Source organism: Pinus tabuliformis, chromosome 2_1, assembly GCF_031772625.1.
Source record: "Pinus tabuliformis cultivar Carrire ecotype Pingquan chromosome 2_1, CPIR1, whole genome shotgun sequence".
NCBI lineage: Eukaryota > Viridiplantae > Streptophyta > Pinopsida > Pinales > Pinaceae > Pinus > Pinus tabuliformis.
The window spans coordinates 646373088-646378916 of record NC_142299.1 but is presented as its reverse complement, the minus strand read 5'-3'; the positions used below and the strand labels follow the sequence as shown (position 1 = coordinate 646378916).

General features: G+C 33.1%; 1 pseudogene; it reads right to left on the bottom strand.

Moving 5' to 3' along the window:
* Positions 1 to 3183: 3183 nt before the first annotated feature.
* LOC149202241 (uncharacterized) lies at positions 3184 to 3694 on the bottom strand (annotated as a pseudogene).
* Positions 3695 to 5829: the final 2135 nt, after the last annotated feature.

Here is a 5829-nt window from a genome sequence, read left to right as displayed (position 1 = left end):
GTACCCAAGGAGTAGGCTGGGAGGTTAACTGGTGGGTCATCGCATTCGGATCAAGTACGTCATCATTCACTCTCGGAGGTGACCGACAACAAGGGAATACAAGTAACAACAAAGCAAGTGGAGTCTCATCTTCTGGTGAACGGTACATATGTGTTGCAATATTATTTTGTATGATTGCTTTATGGTCTTAGTTAAATGTATGTAAATTTTATGATATGTTTCCTGAAATGAATTTCAGGAATGTGTTAGACCGTGCTGAATAAATTTGAATTCCCAATGTGTTTCTCTTCTGGTTGTATTTGCTGTGATTTAACTTAAATAAGAAAAGTAAAACAAAATATATATATATATATATATATATATATATATATATATATATATATATATATATATAGTATGGATGTGGTCCTTACACTTGGTATCAGAGCCATGTTGAACCCTTGAGGCCTATGGGCCCATGCATGCATGGCTAGTTTTGTTAAATAACATGATGAAAATCTCTAGCTAATTTATCTCAGGGATTATCCATGACAGATGTCCTTGAGGAATTGTATAATTGTCGAATCATACCTAACACAATGAGTTTAACAATGAGTTTTAGCGTAATGTGGTAATGGTTAAAAAAAGAAATCCTATAGACATAGCTCATAAATCTACGAGGGTATATACATGCACAAATGTATTCCATGGGAAAATTGGGGTATTCTCGTGTAAATATCCAAGCCCAACGAGTACTCTTATCCTGCGCTATTCCTCTAGTTGCATTCATTTCATTGTTACAATCAAATTGTTTGTTTATGCTCAAGCATCAGATCTGATCTAGGTTCTTCCACTAACCGAAGAAGCCTCGGCCCTTGATTTCCGACATCTCTCAGCAAAAGAAATGGTGGCCAAAGGAAATACCCTGCCGGACTATGAATGCAAACCCTTGATCGGTAAGTTAAATATTCCGAGATATACAGTAGCTTCTTTCAAGCCCTTTGTTTAATTATGGCAAGAATTAGAGGAGGTCAAGGAATTGATTTTTTTCAGTTGTTTAAACCTAATTTTGACAATATTACCATAACCCAAAGTTATTAACAGCACCATTTGTGGGGTTCATCCGCCCCAATTTTTCATTATGGATCTTGAAACCCTCTCAGAGTTTATGTCATACCTTTACCAGAGTTGAAGCCGCGATCAACTGTTATTTTCAATATCGAAGTATAACGTGCTTCTGCATGGTTTCAATTTTCAAATTAAATAATTTACATGTTGGGATTTCAATTATTTGAGGCTTATTCGACAGATTTTGGAGTGACTATAATAGCCCTTGATGAACCACTTGATTCCAGCTTTAGATTGCATTGTAGAAAATCTGTGGTTTGACTTTGCTAATTATATCTGAAATGATTAATCTATTCTAAACGCATATGGGTGTTTTGAAATGTAGATAGATTAGCTTTTTACGTAAATGCCATGCAATTCAAACAACTTTGCTGCAATTGAAATTGTCACGTTGACGATGGCAATATTCTCTCCATGGAATACATTCCATTATCAGAGTCTTGAGTATAATCTTGAGCTGATTATGTCAATAATATGAATAGTCACTGGATTCAGAGATGTTTTTATTTTTTTGAAATGAAATACCAAGAGCCCAGAGTGATGTTCCTGGGTTTCCAGCTCTATTTCGAGGTTGTATGCTGCCTTGCAGTGCCATGGAGGATTTGAAATTGGGTGTTGGCTACATTATGAAGATTGGGCCATTTCTATAACTACCCACTAAAAACGTTAGAACAAATTTATAATAGCCATCCAGAGAGGGCAAACCAAAGGAACACCAACGTAGAAACACTTCTGTGTAAAGGTGTGCTAAAAAATTGGTTCAAGTTCTGTTGCACTTAATTAGTGATTGACATGTACACCAATAATAATTCAAACTTCTGGGGTAACAAATAAACACATTTTGGTAGATATAATAATTTTCTGCATTGTCAAATTGCAACCCAGAGATGCGGGTTTGTGTTACTAGTGTTACTAAGATATTTTATCAGTGTACTGTCAATTTGATTAATGGTGAAGAAATCATATCAGGGTCTCAGCGTGTCCATGAGCCAGAGCTTTTAACCAAAAGATCAAAGGAGTGTGGAATTGACGTTAATACAATCTCAACATATATAGATTCCTTCAGGTTTGTTTATTTTTTGATGAGCTCAGAAGATTTTATTCCTAATTTTGTTTTAAAACATATTGAGCTAATGCTCTCAAGTTTGTGAGAGCCAAATTAGCTCCATTGCTTCTACACTCCAGCAAATAAAAAATTGTGTTTGTACCCTGCAATTGAAAATTGTGTTTTGTATCCTAAAAATTGGTTTCGTTCCCTTTTGTACCCACGCAATTCACCAAACTCTGTTACACATAGTGTTCTCTACATAGATCTAGAGTAGTACACACAAAGCTCCATGCTATGGTGGCCCTCACACTCCAACATTCCAGATCATAATTAATTTTGGCTTAAGGTTTCATCTCGTGGAAGGATAATGACTAGAATTCCAGAATTGCCATCACCAATTACCAGCCACAAGATCAAATCTGCAATATGCTTTGCAATCACTCAATCTTTCTGTCTTGCATATCTCTATGGCGTGCACATATCATAACATGCTGATTGTTGAAAGAGCTCTTAACCACTATATCATGTTGGAGAAAAAGATAGGACTTGAATTTTGGCAAATCACAACTTTGTAAATCTCGTTTAAATCTTGCAGAGGATGCTTTGTTTTGTGGGATTTACAAAATTTATAAGATAAATATTAGAGAAGATTAAATTGGCAAATTTGATTTCCTTACCAATTTAACTTCCTAATGAATAATGCAGCTAAAATCTTCCAGTTGATTATAGATGACAAATTTGTCATCAAAATAAAATAAAATGGTGTACTAGCAATATCAGAGGCCATTAATAATGTTAGTCCAACTGTATACATTTTCAACCATCAAAGGGAGATAAGAGAGATTCCGAGAGGTTGGGGGAGGGCCAAAACCAACTCATTACTACATATGGCCAAAAAGTGATATTTCACCTAGTCGATGGAAGCAGCAAAACTTCACATATATGCATTCTAAATGCTTCCTTCTATCAATTATTACTTAATGCTAGTCTGAACAAGAAATCTGATAATAAAATATATTTTTCTTGTATCACCTATCTTTGATACTTTCCTCTGAAGAGGCCTTCATATAGAAGTTCCATGCTAACATTGCAACACCTATTGCTGGTTCCAGCTTTGGCCGAATTGGAAGCATGCCTGGAAAGTCTTTGGAAATACAACTAATTAGTTCTTCACCTATGTCCTATCCCTCATTGGTCTCAAGGACACCACCAACCATAACAAGCGGAAAAGACTCCAATCCATCTTTCCCACTCAAACCCAGTCTCTGGACAAACAACTTTTACGCTGGAAGCAAGCTCTTGAACAGTAATGAGAAAAACATTCTGTGCCACTTTATCACCTGCTCCTGTACAAGCCTTTACCACTAGAGCAAGTGCAACTATGCGGGCCCAAGAAGGATCTGCATAAGTCCATCCAATGACTTCATCTGGTGAGTGAATTTGGAGCTTCTATAGAATTGCAGAAGTGAGACTTGTGGGAGGCCCCCGTCCATCATGAGCTTTTACTACTGCTGTTAAAGCTTGAGCAACAATCCCATAAAGTTAAATTGATTAATGATGTTTTAGCTATCTTTCATAATTCTTAACTAATGAGCTTTTGAAATGTGTCTAAATGATATTTCAAACATTTAGTCAAATGGATTAGGAAATTCAGGTTCTACTTCAATCAATATTGGTTTCCACATACAGGTATTTCTCAGAGATTATTTTCTTCACATATATATTTAAATTATAACTTTGTGCAATGCATTTTTGTTTTTGTTTTTCTCAATCCAAAAATGGAGAGACCAAATTGAACATTGAGTATCCAATCAATTATATTTGCAACTCTACCTTCAATTTCTCTCAATTTTCAAGAAGAATTCTTTTAAAGGGACTTATTGGAATATCAGCTAAATTTAAGACAAATAGAAACTTCAAAGCAATATCTAAACATGCAATTTTATAATACTTTAAGTAGCATATTGTTCCTTTCTTCAGTCCATTCTCTTTTATCTTCTTAGACATCTTCCAAATGGTTGAACAATATTTTGACCCTACATTTGCCTATTCATTGGATATACTCCATGTAATTTTTTAGGATATCAAACAATGCACAAACATTTTGTGATATATCTGAATAAATAAATGATAGTTACAACATGTGTAGAATAAATGTATATATATATATATATATATATATATATAGAACTGCTAAAGCTACAAAAACAAAGACTCTATTTAGGGTGATATATATATATATATATATATAATCTAATGATTAACAATCACCAGAAAATAATAATAAAATAAAACATAAGAATAAGTTTAACTAATGAAACTAGTTCCATCTCATTTCAATAAGTTGTCCTTTTTCGTCATATAATACCAAAAACTTAATCTTGACTTCATCATATGCTAATTTTCTTGGTTTAGGCTTTATGATGGTTGGATGTGAAGCATTTTAATGCTCTAACAATAATCAAGCCATTCTTTTCAAAATTAATAACCAGTTAAAAGTTCCACATTATAAATTGACATATGGAAATTATGTTTTATGTAGTAATATCTTGGTTAAATTTAATATTTACATCAATTGTATAGAATTTTTATATATTGGTATGTATTAAAGAGAAGTCAATAATTAAATATTGATTGCAAAAGGATGCTTTTTTTTATGGGTACATGAAAAGCTAGGAGTGTGTTTTAAAATATTATTAAATTAATTTGTTTTGAAATTTTTAATAATAATTTGAATTAAATTATAGTTTTCATAAATATAATTATTGATATAAATATATATTATAATTTGGATATCATATTTTCAATAGGTCGCTATGATAATTTGATAATCCATTTAATTATTTATGCATGAGTAAGTGAAGTGGAGTGGTCACTGGTCACAAGTTGTGATCACTTAATAGTATCCTTGGGTTTTCTTTGAAAAAGGTTGGGATCTTTCTTTGGAGATGAACTTAAGTTATAGTAGGGATGCCACTATCTCTTTTTTGATAGGTGAGTTGTGGTAGGTGTTATAACCAATTTGATTCCTCTCGATAGTTTTTATGTAGCTAAAACAAAATTTTCCCACATTTGCAAATAGAAGACACTTCCTTGGATAGGGAAGTATGTTTTTTATTGATTGGCATAACTTCCTTATTTAGAGTATTCTTCTTTATGCCCAATTCAATGCTCGATATATATTGACTGCATGTTTAGATTCTTCCATTGTTAGGTCATGTGCGACATCATCTCTAACTAGTTGAGACACTAACATCATTGCTTACTAGGATATTATCTATAATTAAGTAATGTAGTGATGTTTCAAAGAGTTTCTTGGTTGGATGAACTACTAGGAACTATTCATTGAACACTACATCTTGACGCACAATCACTTGCTTTGTAATTTATCTAATTATTTATTTATTTACAACTGCTAATAAGAATGTTTTAATTTTTAGCACTTTTGACATCAAAGTCCTTCGTCTTTTTGCTAGCTCATAAGCTTAAGTTCGCTATTTGAATTTCTTATTCTTACTTGTCGACCTCTTTCGACTTTTTTCCACCTATGGCCTAAATGCAATGCTACAAATATCATTTTAGGGAACATACTGACAAGGGTCCAAAATGACACTTATTGAGATATTGGGGAAATATTGCAGAATTATCAGAAGGGATAACTTAGAATTTAAGAC